The following is a 22867-nucleotide window of genomic DNA, read 5'->3' as shown; positions in this document are numbered from 1 at the left end:
TTGACAAACTCATCTTTTGTGAATTAAGCCTTTATTAAAACTGAAAACTTCTGCCAGGGATGGAGGTCATAGCTGTGTTGAGACCTGGACCTCATCTGAATCTGCCTGATAAACTGCAAATGCCAAATAGGCATCCTGAGACAGCTTTCTAGCATTGAGACAGCAGTGCTGGCTGGATGGAGCATAGTAGCAGATGCAGGGTGGGTGCAGTGATCAGAGAGCGTGGCATGATGCAGTGATTAAGTTCCCCGAGTAACAATCTAGAGTTCTAGAGGGCCATGTTCAAATCCCACCTCAGCCACTGTGGAACTTTGGTTAATCTGAACTTTGTAACAATAAATACACACAAAATGCAGACTCCCGAAAGGTTTCAGCCCGAAATGTGGACTGTAATTTTTTCCATAGCTGCTGCCTGGCCTGCTGAGTTCCTCCAGCATTTTGTGTGTTGCTCGGATTTTCAGAATCTGCAGATTTTCTCTTCTTTGTGATTTGTAATAATAACCAGTCTTGGTAATGACTGCAAAAAGACTATAGTGTCTGTTGGAATGTGAACATTATTAAAAGTAAGTTAATACTAAATTAGGATAACGGGGTGTTTACTTCCGTTCTTCTTACTTCCGGTGTGCACTGTATATAGTTTCTCTGCTATGCCGTACCAGTGAGTGAAAGCCTCTGTTTTGCCGTTCTGGATAAAGTTGTTCTTTTGGGGATGAAGTTGTCGAGTAGTCCTTTCCAAAGTAGAAGTCACTTTTGGCAACGAGGTGAACTGGTTTTGTGGACGTGTCAGCACATTTCAAACAGGAGCAGCAGCGCCAATAAGGGGCCTCGTGTTCAGATGGCTACGTCTGGGACTATCGTTGAATTAGTGGAGGGAACCGAGGACTGGCTGGAGTATGAGGAAAGGTTGGGACACTTTTTCTGTGCTAATGGAATTACTGAGGAGGCTAAGAAGTGCTCTATTCTCCTGAATGTGTGTGGGGCAAAGACTTACAAGCTAATAAGGAAGTTAGCCACACCACGGAAACCGAGAGACATTCCATATGACGAACTGGTCAAGCTCGTGGGGAACCACCACAGTCTGAAACCTTCTGTGATAGTCCAACAGTTTAAGTTTCTCAGCCGTTTCAGGAAGCCAGGTCAGTCTGTGGCAAATTTTGTGGCCGAGCTTCAGCAGCTGTCAGAGCATTGTGATTTCGGAGCGGTATTGGAAGACATGATCCATGATAGATTGGTATGCGGCATACAATGTATGATGTCATACAATGCCGACTGTTAGGGGAAACCCCACCGTTGACTCTCAAGAAAGCCTTAGAGATTGCCCAAGGCATGGAGGTGGCTGCTAATAATGTCAAGGATATCCAGAAAGGACAATGGGAGGTCGCAGTCGGCAGCAGTGCACGAAGTCAGGAGGGAGACTGGTAAACAGGCAAAGCGGGTGGAATGTTTCTGGTGTGGAGGGACGCACTATGCAAATGATTGCAAATTCAAAGACACTGTCTGCCATGCTTGTAGCAAAAAGGGACACTTAGCTAGAAAATGCAGAAGTTCAAAGGGTAAGATTAAGCCTGGGCAGGGGAAAACTCAACAGGCTCAGGCAGCCACACACCATCTAGAAGATGCAGATGAAGAGACAGCGTGTGCCTACAACATGTTTGGAGTGGAAACAGATGAGGAACCACCTGAACCATATTATGCCACAGTCACTGTCAGGGGAAAGGACATTAAGTTTGAGATTGATTCAGGGGCTACTGCATCGGTCATTAGTGAGGAGACCTACAGGAGGACATGGGGGTCCAACCTGCCTCCCATTAGACCGTCAAAGCTCAAACTTAGGACCTATACGGGACACCCTATACCTCATTTAGGGGTGTTATATGTGGACCTTTCAGCCGGAGGTCAAAAGGCTGAAGCCAGTCTGTTGGTAGCTAAGGGCAGGGGTTCCAGTCTTTTGGGCAGCGATTGGCTTCGCAAAATCCAGTTAAACTGGCATGAAATTAAGTCTGCACACACGATGGAGGACATTCTGCAGCGGTGTAGTGACGTTTTCAGGGACGAGCTGGGAACACTGAAGGGCGTGACAGTGAAACTCCATGTCAACCCTGAGGCCACACCACGTTTTTTTAAGCCCAGGTCGGTGCCCTATGCCATGAAAGGCAAAGTCGAGGAGGAGCTGGAACGTCTACAGAGGCTGGGCATTATTGAGCCTGTCCAGTTTTCAAGGTGGGCAGCTCCCATTGTCCAGTTTTGAAGGCAGACAAAACGGTGAGGATATGTGGGGATTATAATCTTACGGTGAATCAGATCTCTGAGCTGGAGGAGTACCCATTGCCACGGGTGGATGACCCGTTTGCGACCCTGTCAGGGGGTAAGCTGTTCACAAAGCTGGACATGAGCCACGCTTACCAACGGCTGCTGCTCGACGAGGATTCAAAGGAGTACGTCACAATTAATACGCATGAGGGATTATTGAAGTACAGTCGCCTGGTGTTTGGAGTGACGTCCAGCCCTGCCATTTTCCAAAGGACAATGGACACTTTGCTGCAGGGGATTCTGCATGTAGCAGTGTACCTTGATGATATTTTGATCACGGGGGCTCTGGAGGTGGAGCATCTGGCTAACTCAGATCGGGTGCTGAAGAGGCTCTCAGACGCAGGGGTGCGGTTGAAACACGGAAACTGTGTGTTCCTGGCATCAAGTGTGACTTACCTGGGACACAAGATCACAGCTGAGGGGCTTTGCCCCGTGGAGGACAAAGTGAGAGCTATTAAGGAGGCCCCAAGCCCTAAAACCATCACGGAACTCAGATCTTTTTTGGGCATGGTGAATTATGGCAAGTTTTTTCCTGATCTCTCAAGGATTTTGCCCCCACTGTATAAACTGCTTCACAATGACACTAAGTGGTAATGGGGTGAAGAGCAGGAGAAAGCTTTCATGAAGTGAAAGAACTCCTCCACTCAGCGAAGCTGCTTGTTCACTATGACCCCGACAAGGAGATCACCCTTGCATGCGATGCCTCGCCCTATGGAGTCAGGGCAGTTCTCTCACATGTAATGGAGGACCGTTCAGAGGAGCCTATTGGTTTTGCTTCATGTACCCTGACAGCTGCTGAGAAGGGATATTCACAGCTAGACAAAAAAAGTCTGGCCATTGTTTTTGCAGTCAAACACTTTCCTCAGTACCTTTATGGACGCGTATTTACAATTTATACGGACCATAAACCACTGATGAGCCTGTTCAGTGAGACTAGATGCATCCCACTGCTTGCCTCAGCCAGGATACAGCATTGGGCTCTTACATTGTCAGCCTAACAGTATACTGTAGTGTACAGAGCGGGTGAGGATAATGCAAACGCCGATGCACTGAGTCGACTACCTTTACCTGAGACACCTGTTACTACATATGGGCCTCCAGAGACTGTTTTCATTGGAGAGGCTGTTAGAGACACCTGTAAAGGCGACCCTGATCAGGCAGTGGACAGAGAGGGACCCAGTCCTGTCCCAAGTCAAGACTGTTCTTTTACAGAGTTGGTTCAGAGTCATGGAAGGAGAGGAACTGAGGCCTTATGTCAAACGCAAGACAGAACTCAGTCTGCAGGATGGCTGCATCTTTTGGGGAGGGAGGGTCATTGTGCCTCCCCTTGGCCGTTCACAGATTGTGGCGGAAATTCATGAGACTCATCCAGGGGTGTCTCGAATGAAAAGCCTTGCAAGATCCTACGTTTGTTGGCCAAGAATGGATCAGAATCTGGAGAACAAGGTAAAATCATGCATACAATGTCAGACTAATCAGAATATGCCACTGCCAGCTCCTTTGCACCCATGGGAGTGGCCAGACCACCCCAGGTCTAGGCTACATTTGGACTTTGATCCTTTTATGGGGCAGATGTTTCTTGTAATGGTAGATGCGCAGTCTAAATGGATCGAAGCTCACGTCATGAGCAACATCACAGCCCCCTCAACCATAGACAAACTCAGGCAAGTGTTTGCAGTCCACGGGCTGCCTGACACTCTGGTCACTGATAGTGGCCCGACGTTCACCAGTGAGCTGTTCAGTAAGTTCATGCAGCAGAATGGCATTCGTCACATTCGGACGGCCCCTTTCCACCCAGCCTCCACTGGTTTGGCTGAGCGGCTGTTCAGACAGTGAAGGAAGGCCTGAAGCGGATGTCAGGGGACTCCCTTAGCATTCGGCTTTCACGTTTCCTGTTTAAATACCGCCTCACACCACAGACTACAACTGCCCACACTCCCGCAGAGACGCTGATGGGGCGTAGGCAAAAGTGGAGAGGAAGCAGGAAAAGCAGAAGGAGGGACATGATCAACATGCGCGCGAGAGACAGTTTAAACCAGATGACAATGTCTATGTGAGAAACAATCAGCAATGGCTGCCTGGGGTTATTCTTAAGCAGAGTGGTCCAGTCTCCTATGTTGTTAAGCTGACTGATGGACGTGTTTTCCACAGATATCAGGACCATGTGCACCTGCATCATGATACCGGCTCAGAGGCAGACAGTTCCATGGAGTTTCCATTTGTGAGACAGACTACTGTGGAAGCATGTCCACCAGTGACCTTGCCAGAGGGAGAGACGCTGGCAGAGGGGTCGAGGTCCCCTGAGGAGGATGGACATTCTCACGCAGACTCACAGACCCCTCTCATGCCCCCAAAACCAGACCCACCCAAAACACCCTCACCAGCTGTGCCTGCTGGGTCACTGGGGATAGTGCACAGAACACAGCGCACTCGTAAACCTCCTGACAGGCTGAATCTTTGATAGGACAGTTTTTTTTGGTTGTTAGATTGAATGTTGAATCTGTCACGTTTTCCAGATGTTTTGTATTGGTAAACTGTTGCTGAGATACTAGTGTAAGTTTTCAGGGATGCACAAGTTAATAACACCACTGTTTTTATTTCCTAGTCTTTTACATTTGGGGAATGTTGGATTTTAAAGGGGGAGAACTGTTGTAATGTGAGCATTATTAAAAGTAAGTTAATACTAAATTACGATAATGGGGGAGTGGGGTACTTCCGTTCTTTTTACTTCCGGTGTGCACTGTATCTAGTTTCTCTGCCATGCTGTACGAGTGAGTGAAAGCCTCTGTATATGTATATCAGTTTTGCCATTCTGGATGAAGTCGTTCTTTTGGGCATGAAATTGTCAAGTGGTCCTTTCCAAAGTAGAAGTTACCACAGTGTCAGAAACATCAACCTAGTTCAAAGCTATTCTTCAGAGGAACAGATCTATCTGGTCTGACCTATGTGACTTGGGTTCACCCCGTCAGCTCTTACAGATACCTTCAAGCCTTCTCGTCACCATCTTCTCAAGTAACAATTAGGGAGGCATAATAGTGCCCCCAGCAATGTTCCCAATCCAGAAGAACAAATGAATAGAAAAGAATATGTGGAACACATCTGTGCTGGTAGCAACATACAGCACTTCTTAGTACTCATGCCTGTCAGAAAACTGGAAAGAATAATTTGTTACATCACACCTAATCTAATCATTTCTAAAGTTCATTCAAAACCACCCATTAACTCATTTGTAAACAGACAATTCTAAATAGCCTATTAAATTATGAACTGAAAAGGAAGTATAAACTGTATTTATGTAGGCCTTTCATTCCTCTGGCACATCCCAAATGCTTTGCAGCAAATGTTAGAGCCGTCATATAGGAAGCATAGCACACAATTTGAGTATAGTGAGATATTATGAGTGACAAGGGAATTGGTTGATTTTTCTTGGGTAAAAAATGCAAATGGATCCTTGGCATTCTATTGGGAGGGCAAATGAGGCTTTGGTTTAATATCCCTTCTGAAAGGCTACTGCAGTGCAGCAATTCTTTAATAATACTCTGTAGTCAGACTTGAATCTTTAACCTATCAATGTTGAGAATTTTGACACTGAGAATCATGTCCCTCATCTAATATTGGTTGTTTAAAATTAAGACTTGGATCATTTTTTTGCTATGCATCACATGTGTTATTTACTTACAGTAAGTCGATTTCTAATTTTTTATACAACTAGAATGTAAGCTAAAGTGCTTTTTGCATAAAACGTCTCGCTTTCCCCAAGCCCTCTCCCCAACCAATCAGATTTTTTCCCCTTTATTTAAAATGGATCCTACTGAGAGAAAAAAAATCACATATATTCAAACCAAAACAAAAATCAAAATAGTCTGCTTCCAAAATGGACACTATTAAATGAGCACAATTTTGGCACTAATCTTATTGCTGAAAACATAACTATGAAGCTATGTATTGATGATTGGCGCTGGGACTGGCCAAGGTGCTAGCCTTAGTATCTAGGAAGCTGAAGCAAACCCAGCCTCCCTCAGGTTTGAAATTGCACACTTTTTCTTAATTTCAGTTTTCTTAAGGATTAGAAAAAAACTTAAGGTTTTGAAGTACCAATCTTGGGAATTATTGGTGGCATGTCTATGTTTAATAAATTTGTCATTTAGCCTTATTTTGGATTGCTCTATTTGGGGATGCAGGGGGAAAATATGATTCAAAATTTTATCTTGCTGTTAGATAGTAAATTAGCAGACAAGCTGGAGAGAAAGAGAAATGTCCACATTGCAAAAGATTATTAAAATTCTTAGTGAGTTTTTCAAAACTTGAAATTGTGATGATAACAGATTCCATGGCAACTTATGAAATGTAATTGGACATGAATTAAAAGGAAGCTATCTTCAGGGTAATAGAGAGAAAAATGTATATTTGAGGCATAATTGAAAAGCCCTGTCAAAGATCTAGCACTTGTAGGGCTAGCTGCATGGTTTCCTTCAATGTTCAAAGTTTCTGATTTGAAATTTTTCTTCAGCAATCCTAGTTGTCTTCCTTTTCTCTTCTCTAATTATGATTAATGAAGAAAAACTCAACCCCGGTTTGAGAAACTGTTGAATCTGTGTATGAGGATTGTCATTGCTCATATTTCCATACAATTCAGGGGAAGGAAAGTTCGCCTACAGACTTCTTCCATGAACATGTCCGTTAAGTGATATTCAGATTGGCTGACTTGATGTAGTTGGAGAAAAGCCAGTTATTGGATTGATGTATGGAAGCAGACATTTTCAGTTTGATTTGTGATAAATTGTTGGTCAGCATAGAAAGTGAGCAGAACTTTGCATCTCACATCAAAGTTGCTGGTGAACGCAGCAGGCCAGGCAGCATCTGTAGGAAGAGGTGCACTCTGCACCTCTTCCTACAGATGCTGCCTGGCCTGCTGCATTCACCAGCAACTTTGATGTGTGTTGCTTGAATTTCCAGCATCTGCAGAATTCCTGTTGTTTGCGTTTAAAAGAACTTTGCATCTACTGTTTTCTGGCTTGCCTGACTTATGCCGGGCTGACATAAGGCATGGCTGTTCCATTTATCATACTTTTGATGATCATTTCAAATAAAACATAGTTTAATTTAGATCTTGCATCAATCTCCTTAAATACGTTTTCAAAAATGACAACATTAGGAAAAACCTTTGCAACAAAATGCGAGGGGTGATTCAGAAGTTCGTGGCGTAAGGTAGAAGGAGTCAATGTTAGAAAACCTAGCACATTTATTTTTCAACATAGTCCCCTCCTACATTTACACACTTAGTCCAGTGGTCGTGGAGCATAGGGATCCCTTCTTTGCAGAAGTCAGCGTTTTGGACCTCCAGAAAGTGGTCCACAGCAGGGGTGATTGATAAGTTCGTGGCCTATGGTAGAAGCAGATGAGTTATTAACTTCAAATTTTCTGCATTTTCACACAGAGTTGAACTGCACGTGCATGTAACAAGAGCTGTATAACTCATCTCCTTCTACCTTAGGCTACAAGCTTATCAATCACCCCTGCTGTGGACACTTTCTGGAGGTCCAAGATCTGTATGCTCCACAACCGCAGGACTAAGTGTGTAAATGTAGGAGGGGACTCTGTTGAAAAATAAATGTGCTAGGTTTTCTAAAATTGACTCCTTCTACCTTAGGCCACAAACTTATCAATTAGTCCTTGTAGTTTATAGACTTTGTCTTTCTCTTAGTTATTGTAGAAAGTTTATTTATAGTGAGCAAAAACTCAAAACTGATAAGAACGTTCCAGGAGTTAGTGTCCTTTTAACTAACCTTCATATTTTGGATATTAAGCAGGGAAATTTAATGTTTTTAATTCATGCTGTATCAGTACTCCATTAATGAAGTGGTTCTGTAGTTCTCAAACTAAGGCTTGTCCAGATGACAGTGATTGATCAACAAGAAAGGAAAGAAAAGAGGAAATGTACCTGTGCTGTAATCAATACAGCACAATTAAGCTTTCAAAATAATGCAATAATACTCTGAGGCAATCGAATATAGCGCCAGAAAATTGTACAATTGCAACTTTTGCACTAAAGGCATATTTAACTTGCCATTATATTTGTTTTGGAAATTTCTACAACATTGATCTGTTAATGACACAATAACACCAATGTCACAACTGGAACTATTTGAACATATTTTTCTATCTTTTTTAAACAAATGAAGGAAAAGATAGAAAAAAAAACTAAAAGATGGAAAAAGAAAAGTAGAAAATTTGAGACAATATGGATGAGAGGATCCAAAGAAAGAAGCATAAACCAAAGAAAAATAAGAGAAGACTAAAATGGTAAAACATAGTAGAATATTGTAACTCATGTGGCTGTACTGGTCCTTGACAAACTAATGAGTGAATGCCGTAGCATGCTAATTTTCCTAATCTATGGAGTAAAGAACTATTAGAAGCAGTTAAATCATTGCATTGTTTTGATATGAGCATTAGAATTGTTAGTTCTAATGAAGGGTCATGCTAGTTCCACATCTGGTTTTACCTTTTACCATTCAGTAGGTTACATTCTGCAATGGTAATGGAATCAATGGCTAACTATAGCAATTAATCTACACTGGTTTGACTGAAACAGACTCTGAGAGAAAGAAAAAAGCCCAGTTGTAGAATATTAAGAACCAGTGGTTTAGAAGCTCCCCCTTTTTTTTTCTTCCTCTTAAGTATGTAACACTTGCGTCATGTCCCAATTGTTAGTTTTGGCAAGAAATTTATCAAAGTTGTATTTCAATGAATCCCTCCTTGTTGTTAAAATTGCTTTGCATTCTGAAGTAATTGTTTTCTATCATTAACAGTTGTATGAATTGGAAAGCTGATGAAAATTACTTAAGAGTTCTGATAGAAATACTGTATTCAACACCTAGAGTGGGACTATGTAGCTTGGTGGCTTTCTTGAATGGCATGTCACAATCATAAATAACATCATTAACAGTAACTCCAACTTTAGCATCCTGAGAATATTATCAATCTTAAATTACATCAGCAATAATTATTAATAACATCATAAAACTAGCAATTCCATGTTTGCAATTAAGTTCAAATGGAGAGCCTCATGGCGAGAAGGAAATTATTAGTTTTGGTAATCATAACGGTGGATTGGTGTATACTTTTCAGCAGTTTGGCATAAATTCATATACATACGTAGTTTATCTCTTCTGCTTGCAACTTAATCTTTTTGTAAATTAATAGGTAATGCTAATTAATGCATTGTTATAATCACTTTCTGATACTGTTTTAGCCTAAAATCTTCACTTTGAGGATGCTCAGTATTTTGAGTAGACTAGCATTCTGTAGAGCAGCAGTGTGCAAATGAGAAATTCAGAACTGATCTGGCCTTTACAATTGGGCAAGTGGAAGAATTGTAGGCCCAGGCCAAGGCCTAGCGTCTTCCTCTCTCTGCCCAGTACCCATGTGTAGTGCACCCCCCCCCCCCCCGGCCAGCCTCAGGGTCACTCGGCTCGCTGTCGTCTAGGAAAACAACCCTCGGCCCCGTCAAACTGGGTAATTAGTTTGTGTGGATGCTGTGTGATGTACCCCACCCCGCCCAAATAACAGACAATACACCAGATACGATTAAATGATTTACAGTTTATAGATATTACTGGAACTATATAATTAATAGAGAAGAAAATATAAAAGGAAAATAAAAGGCGCCACACTTATCAAAGTTCAATCTCTTTGTGCACCAAACAGTTAGAGCTCAAGAACCTTCTTCACCCTGCGACCCCTTGGACCACCTCGACTGGCTGCCTGGGACCAACAACGGTGGTCGACCAGACGCTCCACAGGAGTCCATCTCCATCTCCTCGCCGAACGCCCTCCTCGGGGTCTGACCCCATTAGCGGACATCACAGCACCTGGTCCATCCTCTGTCTCTCTCTCCCGCCTTCTGCCTCAAAACCCCACGCATACAGTGTCTTCAAATACACCAAAAACATAACTATCCCAATTGGTTCATAACATCTTCTTATCAGTAAAGTGATTCAACAAACTACTAGCGGGAAGAATTTTCTCAGCGTTTAACATAACAAAGAAGCATTCCCAAGTATAACATAACAAAGAAGCCATTTTAATTAGCCTACACAGTAACATAAGAGCCGACCCCCCCTTACACATGCATAAGAAGGAATCACGCACCTGTAGCCAATAGTTCTCAGTGGATTATTCATCTTGGCATCCTCCTTAGGCTCTTACAATCATTGAGATTTACTTATTTCAGGTTTATTAAAGACATGGAAGCTATTTTTAACAAACTTAGTTCATACTATAGATATATATTTTTAAAAAAGGCCTTGACAACTTGCCAAGTGTAATACAGAATTTGATGTGCCCTTATCTATGCTGTTGTAATACAGTTACATGGGAAATTACTCAGATATGTCATGTCCAAGAAACACAGTAAAATATCATTTGGATAATTACACTGCTATGTTGCTTACTTAGTACTGCCCCACTAAGTGCTCTTGGTATAGCACTCCTGGCTCGGGGGAAACAAAATTTCACTTTAAAAACAAAACACCAAAAGCCATGAAGAAGAATAATAAGACCATAAGATATAGGAGCAGAAGTAGGCTATTCAGCCCATCGAGTGCTCCACCATTCAATCATGGGCTGATCCAATTCTACCAGTCATTCCCACTCCTCTGCCTCTCCACATACCCTTTGATGCCCTGGCTAATCAAGAACGTATCTATCTCTGCCTTAAATGTGTCCAATGTCTTGGCCTTCACAGCCGCTCGTGGCAACAAATTCCACAGATATACTACCCTCTGACTAAAGTAATTTCTCCGCTTCTCTGTTCTAAATGTGCGTCCTTCAATCCTGAAGTCGTGCCCTCTTGACCTGTACTCCCCTACCATGGGAAATAACTTTGCCATATCTAATCTGTTCGGACCTTTTAACATTCGAATGTTTAATTTGAGATTCCCCCCCCCTGCCCATTCTCCTGAACTCCAGGGAATACAACCCAAGAGCTGCCAGCCGTTCCTCATATGGTAACCCTTTCATTCCTGGAATCATTCTCGTGAATCTTCTCTGAACCCTCTCCAATGTCAGTTTATCCTTTCTAAAATAAGGAGCCCAAAACTGCACACAATACTCCAAGTGTGGTCTCACAAGTGCCTTATAGAGCCTCAACATCACAACCCTGCTCATATATTCTATACCTATAGAAATGAATGCCAACATTGCATTTGTCGTCTTCACCACCGACTCAACCTGGAGGTTAACCTTTCGGGCATCCTGCACAAGGACTCCCAACTCCCTTTGCATCTCTGCATTTTGAATTCTCTCCCCATCTAAATAATAGTCGGCACATTTATTTCTTCCACCAAAGTGCATGACCATGCACTTTCCAACATTGTATTTCACTTACCACTTCTTTGCCCATTCCCCTAAACTATCTATGTCTCTCTGCAGGCTCTCTATTTCCTCAACACTACCCGCTCCTCCACCTATCTTCATATTATTGGCAAATTTAGCCATAAATCCATTAATCCCATAGTCCAAATCATTGGCATACGTCGTAAAAAGCGGTAGTCCCGATTCCACTGGTAACTGGCAGCCAGCCAGAATAGGATCCCTTTATTCCCACTCTGTTTTCTGCGGATCAGCCAATGCTCCACCATGCTAGTAACTTCCCTGTAATTCCATGGGATCTTATCTTGCTCTGCAGCCTCATGTGCGGCACCTTGTCAAAGGCCTTCTGAAAATCCAAGTACACCATACCTACTGCATCTCCTTTGTTTACCCTGCTTGTAATTTCCTCAAAAATTGTCGTAGGTTAGTCAGGCAGGATTTTCCTTTCAGAAAACCATGCTGGCTTTTGCCTATCTTGTCATGTGCTTCTAGGTACTCTGTAATCTCATCCCTAACAATCAATTTCAACAATTTACCAACCACTGGTGTCAGACTAACAGGTCTATAGTTTCCTCTCTGCTGCCTCCCACCCTTAAATAGCAGAGTAATATATGTAATTTTTCCAGTCATCCAGTACAACAGGGATCCCCAACCTTTTTTGCACCGCGAACCGGTTTAATATTGACAATATTCTTGCGGACCGGCCAAGCTGTTGGGGGGGTGGAGTTAAGTAGGGTGAAACTCACCTAAACATGTCTTTTACAGTTAGGGTTGCCAACTTTCTCACTCCCAAATAAGGGACAAAAGTAGCAGTCAAATCCCGGAACACTTGTCTTTACCCCGAGAAAGACTACCATGACCATGAAGCCTTGCGTGGGCACCTATGTGCGCATGCGCGACCTGCGCATGTGCATACGTGCCGATTCTTTTTCCCAAAAATCGTTTTTGGCTTAATCTTCCCAACTATACTGTACCTACATTATTTCTACTTCATATAGGCTGTGTATCTATCATATTCCTGCTTTTACTATATGTTAGTGTTATTTTCGGTTTTATGTGTTATTTGGCATGATTTGATAGGTTATTTTCTGGGTCTGGGAACTCTCAAAAATTTTTCCCGTATAAATTAATGGTAATTGCTTCTTTGCTTTATGCCATTTCGGCACGAAAGGTTTCATAGGAACACTCTTAGCGGGGGAAATACGGGATAAGGGTAATCCCGTATGGGACAAACCAATTTAGCCCAATATATGGGATGACCCGGCAAACACGGGACAGTTGGCAACCCTATGTTCAAGTTCAACAGTGCGTGACCGGGAATGAGGAAAGGTGCAGCTGACTCATATCGTTTCCTTGCGGCCCAGTAGTACATGCTTTGCGGCTTGGTGGTTGGGGACCGCTGCACTTCCTTCATTTTTCGCAGAAACTCCAGCCATTGCTGCGCTGTTGTCCTTCCTGCTAGTGCCCTTTCCATTCAACCTTGGCCAGTTCCCCTCTCATGCCATTGTAATTTCCTTTTTTCCACTAAATACTAACGTATTGGAATTTAGTTTCTGCTTCTCAAATTTCAAAGTGAATTCAATCATACTGTTCCCTAAGGGTTCCTTAACCTTGAGCTCTCTTATCACCTCTGAATCATTGCACAACACCCGATCCAGCACAGCTGATCCCCTAGTGTGCTCAACAACAAGCTGTTCTAAAAAGCCATCCATCAGACATTCTACAAACTCTCTCTTTTGAGGTCCAGTACTGGTCTAGTTTTCCCAATCCACTTTCATGTTAAAATCCCCAACGAATAACATGATATTGCCCATCTGACACACCTTTACTATCTCCTACTGTAATTTGTAATCCACATGCCAGCTACTGTTTAGAGGCCTGTATACAAATGCCATTGAGGTCCTTTTACCCTTGCCATTTCTTAACTCTACCCATAGAGACTCTACACCTTCCGATCCTATGTCCTCCCTTGCTAATGACTTAAATTATTTCTTATACACAGAGCCACGCCACCCCCTCTGCCTACTAACCTATTTTTCTGATACGCCGTATATCCTTGGACTCCCAATGACAGCCATTCTTTAGCCAAGTTTCAGAGATGGCCACAGCGTCATACTTGCCAATCTGTAGCTGAACTTCAAGATCGTCCATTTTATCTCTTATGCTGCATGCATTCAAATATAACATTTTCTGTCCAGTATTTGTTGCTTTCTGTTTTAATTGTACCATGCCTCTATTGCCCTGTAACTCATCCCACTGGCTGTGATTATGCCTCATCTCCTGCCTGTCCTTTCTATCATCCCTGTTGCACGCTATCTCTGATTTACTTCTGTTCTCCCTTTCCTCAGCCCTATCACTCCGGTTCCCATCTCCCTGCCAAATTAGTTTAAACTCTCCCAAACAGTTCTATTAAACCTGCCTGCTTGGATATTGGACTTTAGGTGGAACCCGAAGCCCTGCCCCTTACACCAGGTGTCCCCAACCTTTCTTGCACCGCGGACTGGGTTATTATTGACAATATTCTTGCGGACCGGCTGGCCCAGGGGTGGGGGTGGGGGTAGGGTTGTCAACGGACAAGAGTAGCAGTCAAATACGCTGTGGTTACCCCAAGAAAGACTACCATGACCATGAAGCCTTGCGCAGGCACCTGTGTGCACATGTGTGACTTGGGCATGTGTGTACGTGCTGATTTTTTTCTACAAATTGTTTTTGGCGACTCTGTTCGGGGGGAGGGGTTAATCACGACCGGAATATAGGTGATAAGTGGCTAATACACTCAATTTCGTTTCTAAAATGGTTTATCTAACAAATTTAATATTAAACACACAGCACATAATTTCCTCGCATAAATATAGTGATAAGTCAATTATCAGGGGAGGACAGGGGAGCTTGAAGTAAGTGTTGAACGAACTTCCAGTAGAAGTGGTAGAGGCAGGTTCGATATTATCACTTAAAGAAAAGTTGGATAGGTATATGGACAGGAAAGGAATGGAGGGTTATGGGCTTGAGTGCAGGTCGGTGGGACTAGGTGAGAGTAGTGTTCGGCACGGACTAGAAGGGCAGAGATGGCCTGTTTCCATGCTGTAATTGTTATATGGTTATATAAGTCACTTATAAGTCAATAGCATCATAACATTTTAAGTAACATTTGGATATTAAACACACAGCACATATTTTCCCCGTTATAAACATATAAAATCATTGCAACACACCAATATCGCTGAATCAGTGGGAGCCCTGGGCTTGTTTCCCTGCAATAAGACAGTCCCATCGAGGGATGATGGGAGACAGCGATACTCGAAGGGGGTTCCTTATGTCCAGTCTATTCCGCAATTTAGTTTTCGTTGTATTCATTGCAGAGATATGTTGGAAATGGAAGCAACGTTCTCAGTGCTTTCGTGGCTATCTCAGGATATTTAGCCTTGACTTTGATCCAGAATGCTGGCAGAGATGTTATGTCAAACATACTTTTCAGCCCGCCGTCATTTGCAAACTCGAGGAGTTGATCTCCTTCCTGGCTGACATCGATGACGCGTGCGTAATGACCTCGCGTGCGTTCAAGTTCAACAGTGCGTGACGGAATGAGGAAAGGTGCAGCTGACTCATATCGCCAAATCATATCGTTTCCTCGCAGCCCGGTGGTCGGGGACCGCTACCTTACACCAGTCTCTCAGCCATGCATTAATATGCCTGATCATGCTATTCTTGCACTTGTTATGATGTGGCACAGGCAGCAATCCTGAGATTGCTGCTCTGGAGGTCCTACTTTTCAGCTTCCTACCCAACTCACTGAATTCTCTCTTCAGGACCTCCTCCCTTTTTTCTACCTATGTCATTGGTACCAACATGTACCAAGATTTCTGGCTGTTCACCTTCTCCCTTCAGAATACTCTGCACCCGATCCGAGACATCTGTGCCCTGGCAGCTGGGAGGCAACATACCATGCGGGTGTCTCTATCAGGCTGACAGACCCTCCTGTCTGTTCCCCCCACTATTGAATCCCCTATGACTACCGCATTCCTCATCATCTTCCCTCCTTTCCACACCACAAAACCAGGCTCAATGGCAGAGACCCGATTGCTGTGGTCGTCCTTTGTCAGGTTTTCCCCCTCAACAGCATCCAAAATGAGATAACAATTACTGAGGGGGATGGCCAGAAGGGTGCTCTCTACTATCTGAGCCTTCCCTTTCCTGACAGTCACCCACTTGTCTAACTCCTGCAGCCTCAGCATGACTAACTCCTTGTAGTTTCTATTTATATCCTGCTCACTTTCCTTAATAAGCTGTAGGTCATCAGGAGCCTAACACGGTCTCTCAGAAGCTTCAGCTTGGTGCACCTGGCACAGATGTGGCCATCTAGGAGACTGGAAGGTTCCCAGGATTCCCACATCTGACACCCAGTGCAAAGTACTAACCATACAGACATGCTCTCTTCCCTCCAGAAAAAAAATGCAAGGAAAAAAAAATGAAGTGCATTTACCCACTTTCCTCGCCGAAGCCCGAATGAGCCAAAGCCCTACCACTCTGCCTCAGACTACTCTGTCAATGAGTGCTCCGCTAGCAGTGTCTCCCTTTTATGCCTAAACCTTCCCAGCTCTCCAACTCAAAATTGGTGTGCCGGTTATAGGTGTGATAAGTTAGCAACTTAACATTTACTTGCAGATTATGGCCATTTTATTCACATTTGCTCAACTTGTGAGAGGACTGTGTGCTGAGACTGGTCAGCCAATGAGAAAACAGTATACAAATTGTTGAGGAGTTCAATAATGTTTTCTGGCATGTAGATACAGGCCAGGCTATGTTAATTGGAGAGAAAAGAGTTGACACCATTACTAGAACCAGCACATACATGCAATCATAAAGAAAGTGTACCAGCATCTTTTTTTTTTGGAGGTTTGACTTGTCACTGTATGCACAAACAAACTTCATACCATTGAAAATATCCTAACTGCCTGCATCATGGTCTGGTTTGGCAGTTTGAATGTACAGAAATGTAAGGAGCTGTATATACATAAAAAAATACTCTTCTCAATCCAACACATCATCTCCCCACTATTGGTAGTGTCTACATGAGGTAATGCCTCAAGTAGGCAACATCTGTCATCAAAGATCCCACCATTAAGACCATGCGCTTGCTTTTACAGCTACAATCAGGCAAGAGGCACAAAAGTCTGAGGTCTCATACCACCATGTTCCAAGACAGGTACTTCTCTTCAACCATTCCATTCTTGAACCAACTGGTAAAACCAAAATCATTACATTTTAGCAAAACTATCATCACTTTGCACTGAAATTGACTTTTTGTTCTAATTGTGTTCTTTTGTATATATAAAAAAATGGAGTATCACTTGATTTTTTTTGTGTGTGATTGCTGCTTTGATTCTTCATGTCATGTTGCTGCAAGGAAATTTTTCATTGCACTTGTGGATATGGTATTAAACTAAACTTTGAATGTTATCCTTCAATTAGCTTAGCAAAACAATACACTGTATAAAAAACAAAGGACCATATTTGCAAAATTGTAAGTATTGCCCTAAATGATGATCAGAGCTGAGGGAAGGATGAGGATTGAAAAACAGTGAATTCTTCAGAGAAAATATATTTAACTTCAAAGAATAAATATCAAAACTGTTGAGAAAATATCACTGGATGTGGCACCACAAAATTTGCAACAGTAGGTGACAGTGACCATTACTGATAATGGACAATTGTATCAATTTGCTTTGATGTTCTGTGGAAAAAGGACTATTAAGATCCTTGGAGCAGGAGCTCCAGAAGCTGAAGTGGAATAGCCAGATATTCCTTACAAGCCACTGACTTGCCTTTTCACTTCCAAAACATTCTACATGTCATGAGTTAAATGATATTCACTTCACTTGTGTATAAAGTGTAAGGCAAATACTCAGAAAACTCTGCACCTTTCAGATATTTAACCTGAGTTGATCTGTATCCCACTCACAGTTGGCACAGAGTGGCTGCATTGAAGAAAGCAGCACTTCTGGGTCCAAAGAGCTTTAAGAAATTAAATTTGAATGTCAGGCATACAGATGAACATAGACTGCTTAAGTCTCCTGTGATTTCTGACTTTATCTTTCAGTTTGTCTTATTAAATGTATCAGCATCTTTGACATATCTGCAACTTCTACCACCTGGTAGGCTATAAAAGCATCAACATTTCCATATTCACTTCATAGTCATAAATATCCAACCTTGGAATTATAGCACTTGCATTTATAGTACCTTCTAAAAGTATTCAGCCCCCAACTCTTTGTTCACATAAATGAGTACTATTACTAGTGATTTTGATCAATTTAACTGATTTTTTAATTTGTGAATCATAAGTTTCTTTTTCCACAGTAGAGCCTAAAAAAATTGAGAAAAATTTAAAGCATGAAAAACTAAATAATCAATAAACTGAAATGTCAGCAGTTCAAAAATATTCACCCCCTTTTGCTCAGTACTTAGTTGAACCACTCCTCACAGCTAGACTCTTAATAGCTTTGCACAATGTGATGGAGCAAGATTTGCCCATTCCTCCATGCAAAATTGTTTGAGCTATGCCAGGTTAGTTGGGGAGTAACAGTGGACAGCAATATTGGTCTCGCCAGAGATATTTGATCGGGTTAAGGTCAGCATTCTGACTGGGCCACTCGAGGACATCAATTTTCTTCATTTGAAGCCACTTCATGGTTGCTCTGGCAGTGTGCTTTAAGTCATTGTGCTGCTAAAAGACGAACTTTCTCCCCAGATTAAACTTTCTGGCAGAGGCTAGCAGGTTTTTAGCCAGGATCTCTCTGTATTTAGCAACATTCATCTTCCCATCAATCCTGACTAGATTTCCAGACTCTCCCAACCCAAGACTTTCTTCCACACCTTGACAGTATCTTCTAAGTGACATTTAGCATATCCCTGCCCATAAAGATTTTGCAATTTCTTAACCAGTGCCTCCTCCTTGCCACTCTTCCATAAATACCCTTTTTGTGCACGGTCTTAGAGATTGTGGAGCCATGAACTTCATCTCCAGTTGCAGTTATTGACTTCAGCAGGTCAATCAGTGTGACTGTTGGCATCATTGTAGCCTCTCTTCGAAGTACAATTCTTCTCTGGTGACTGAGTTTAGAGGGGTGGTCTGATCTGGCATTGCGGCCGTGATTTTATATTTTTTCGCAATGAATTGCAATGAGCTCCAAATGTTCAGTTCCTTTGAGATGGTCTTGTACCCTTCCCAAGATTTATGCTTCTCTATTATCATTTCCCTGACTTGCCTTGAATGCTCTTTTGTCTTCATTTTGGTTTGGTCTGTTGAAAATCTACCATACTGTTGAATCTTAGGGGTATTTTTTCCAGGTGATCCTGCAATTTTCTGCATCAACAAATTGGGTGAGTTGCTAAGGTAATATACAGTAGTGCATCTGAAGAAAGTTAGCTTAGTAATTACAAAGTGGATAAATACTTCATCAGCTTCACTATTTTAGTTTTTAGTTTTTAATAAATTGTTGACAAGTTTTGGAATTTTTCTTTTGATTTGACATAATACATAATGTTTTGTAGACTGGTTCAAAAAGTCTTACTTCAGTATATTTTAAATTTAGAAAATGTGGCATTAAAATATGAAAATCATTGTGGGGAGCTGAGTACTTTTTCAAGGCGCTGCATTAAATGAAAATCCTGGAACCCCCAGCCTGACCGCAGAGTGGGAGTATCCTCACCTTCTGCAGCACTTACAAAGGTAGATGGCTGAGAGCCACCTTCTTGAGGACAGAATGCAAGCATACAATAAACATAGATCTTGCCAGAAATACTTGCATGCTCTGAATTAAAGAGTAGATATTCATCTTTTCAGAAAATTAATCTGCAGGATTTGTAATGCTCACAATGATCAGTGCTACATTTCTTCCTTGCATACATAATACAGAATATCTCATTACAATCACAGTATGTGTGTTAGATTTACTGATTTGCAAGGATCTTGTAACGGACAATGAGAAATTCATAATGTATCCATGTTTACTTTTAATTTTAGTTTTTCAGATCTGAGTGCTACTGTTGAGTTCAATTGTGGTGAGCAATGTTTTTATATGTCTGTTCATCCATTTCAAGTCACAGCCTATGGTGCTATTTTGCTGGCTATTTAATTGTTGATTTTTTTGATATCTTTGATTTTTAATCTGAAATACAGACTCAAGTTCTATCTTTTAATTCACAGAGGAAGCCTATCAAGGAAATAAGGACACAGTATGAGCCTTGCACGTGTATCAGTGGCAAAAGCTTCAGACAACTTGATGAAATGAAGATTTAAGAGCAATGATTGGTGTACATAAAGCAAACAATATAGGAGTTGAACTGCTTTCTTTCCCAGTGATGAGCCCCCTGGAAACCATCAGTATGGCTGCCTGAAAATAGATCAATCAGATTGATGTTTTTGTGATACATTACTAAATGCATATATTCTTAATCTTTGGTATTTTGTTCCGTAAAGCCTTTATTGTGTTTGAAATAATTCCACTTACAGTGAGGCCTCATGAATCTCACGGACGTCATTGCTTTGCCAAATTTAAGACGTCTATCCACATATCTTCTGATCAATACTGCATTGATTTATGCAGTTTTAAATTACTTCTCAACTCAGTGATTTTTTTCTAGTTTAGTTGATTTATGTTATTAAGTGAATTAGGTGTTAGCCTGGGTGTGGTAACACACTCCCTCTGTGCCACAATATTCACTTTTAGCATCTAACCCAAACTTTGGCACAATACTGAAGAGGTGCAGTACTTTTGTATATTATACCTTTTGGCTAAATCATTAAGCCAATTGAATTAGAAGGTCCCATGATGCAACTCATTGCAGAGATGAGCGTTTCCTTTTGAGTTGGTCAATAATGAACTGAAGCAGATTATATCCAGTCATTACTTCATTATCGTTTTTGAACCTCTTGCTGTTGCAAAATTCACTAGATTCTAAGTGAATGCATTTCCAAAGTACTTTATTGAATGTATCATACTTTAAGATTTTTGAGATGTGAAGTTGTAAAGGAATTCAGTATCAATAAAATCTAATAGCTATATGTACTTAACAGTAATGGGAAGCTGATCAATTGCAGTGGTAATTTTTTTTTTAAAAAAGCATTGACATTCAGTTCAAAAAGGAATAAGTCATCCAAACTTATATAAAATATTTAGGTATTTATTTTTAGTTTAGCCGATCCTTTCTGGAATTTGGTTTTATTGCTAGTTAATATTTTTTTTTGAAACAAGCAAAGCTACATAAATATCTTCAGGCTAGCAGGCCGATGAAAAGTTTGAAGTAAACATTTAGACATTTTCATTTTTCTGGATTCTTCCCATAGCAATTTGCTATGAAGCTCCCACCAGGTCACTGATTTCCAGTGAGAGTGAATTTACTTTTTTCCTATATAAAGTGGAAATTTGTACTGCCTGCAAAAGCTCTCTAAAAATAGCGAGACTCTGATTATTTGGACTTTCAGTAAGTTTACAAAGTTTGCCACTTCATCATAAAGCTGTAGAATGAATAAATATTCTTTTTATGTTTTTAAAAAAAAGCAATATTAAATTAGAGAGGAAGGTCGAGCCTGATGGAGAGCAATGTTTGTATCCTAGGAGTCATTTAACTTAATTTTGACACTGATTATAATCTTACATGAACTACTTTGAAAATAATATTGCTAGAATGCAACAGAAGATTTTGTAATTTAATTTGTATGCTTCTTACAATTTATAGCTTCAAAATGTATGATGGCTTTCAGAAGTTATTGAGTTGTAATTTGAGGGGAAAAAACGTGAACGATGTATGAATGTTATATTCAAAAGTCTGATCAGAATCTTAAAATTCTATATATAGTAGTCAATAGATTTTTGGATATTCAGAGAATCAAGGGATATGCGGTTATTATAAGAAGGTGGCACACAAATAAACCATTAGCCATGATATGATTAAATGGCATAGCAGGTGTGTAGTTTAAAACGGTTTTTATTCGCTTCTATTATTTATGTATTTAAGTACTAAAAATTGGCATTCAATAATTGTAGATACATATAGCTTAATACACAAGTAAATAGAATTGTGCAGTATGCTTTCAAAATAGCAGTAAAAGAATGTCAGAATCCCCTCAGTAAACATGGATCTTGGTTCCTTTAATCAATAGGATGCCATTGTACAGTTAAAGTAGAAAAATGAAATGTTTAAGGTATGTGAGAACAACAAGCCAGAAAACCAATAGTAAAAAAACTATTTGCTAAATGTCAACAGCCATGGTTCATTATTTCTTCTTGCACATTCGGGCATGTTATGCTTGTGATTTCTGTCCTCTTTTGCCCATCATTGGAACGACTTTGCATCATTTTCTGATTTTACTTAACACTAAACAGAGCATACTGTTTCAGAATCTGCATTTGCAGTGTGTTTCTAAAATCCTCATTTAGCCCTCTCCTTTCCCACTTTTATTTTGTACCTTGGGATGGTACAGACTCTGCAGTAGTAATCACGTCATAACTAACATAATTCCCCACCCCCTCACTAAATCTAACAGCAGTTTTATGGTATATGAGCATCTGTAATTTAATGATGAAATTCCAAAGTTGCTCTCGGTGATTCAATGGATCTTAAGCAGGGCAACTTGCAATCTTCTCCATTATAATCAAGGGAGGTCTGAGGTTAGTTTAAGCTCTTAACAAAGTAGTGGCTGGTGGTGCTCCATGCATTTTTCTTGGAATTGTCATGCAATGAAGAGTAATTCCAAGGTGCTTCTGGAGTGTTGCAATCCATGGTGACTCAGAGCGTAGTTCTTTAGCCACTGGCCGGAAGTTGCTCAGAAGCACTTGATGGTGACTCCCTCTGATAGATAACAGGCAGACTCTTGCCCACCTGTAGTTTTTTTTCTTGCAGATTGTCATGATTACATCATGTATGGTTCCCTGGTTTTTCCTCTTCCCAGATGCAGGCATTGATTTTGAGGGTTCATAACTGAAGCTCTTCAGTCTGAGGTTAATAATTTTTGTGGAGATGCCATCTACTCCCAGGGCTTGTTATCTTTTTATTTGGAATATATCCATCCAGGTGACTTGTTGATAAGGAGTGGCAACAATGCTGGCCTGAATATGTTGTGACAAGAGGAAGTCAAGAATGCATTAATCCAGGTCAAATATATTTGGTGAGTTACTAAAAG

The 22867-nt window shown here is 41.2% G+C and overlaps 1 protein-coding gene and 1 pseudogene across 3 annotated transcripts in view; both read left to right on the top strand.

Annotated features, from left to right (window-relative positions):
• The window catches only part of tm2d1 (TM2 domain containing 1), a 70137-nt gene extending 48215 nt beyond the window's left edge, over positions 1 to 21922 (top strand). Inside the window, exons 7-8 of one of the 3 annotated variants that reach the window (XR_010019911.1) lie at positions 16830 to 16888; positions 19892 to 21922. The gene's annotated coding sequence lies outside the window, so the exon portion shown is untranslated. Of the gene's footprint in view, positions 1 to 4461; positions 7008 to 16829; positions 16889 to 19891 lie in introns of those variants that run through there. The other 2 variants (XM_063064301.1, XM_063064302.1) reach the window with 2 other exon arrangements.
• Positions 274 to 19984, top strand: LOC134354531 (uncharacterized protein K02A2.6-like; annotated as a pseudogene).
• Positions 21923 to 22867: the final 945 nt, after the last annotated feature.

Source organism: Mobula hypostoma, chromosome 12 (assembly GCF_963921235.1).
Source record: "Mobula hypostoma chromosome 12, sMobHyp1.1, whole genome shotgun sequence".
Taxonomy (NCBI): domain Eukaryota; kingdom Metazoa; phylum Chordata; class Chondrichthyes; order Myliobatiformes; family Myliobatidae; genus Mobula; species Mobula hypostoma.
The sequence above is the reverse complement of the archived record's forward strand: the minus strand, read 5'-3'. Positions and strand labels throughout refer to the sequence as shown.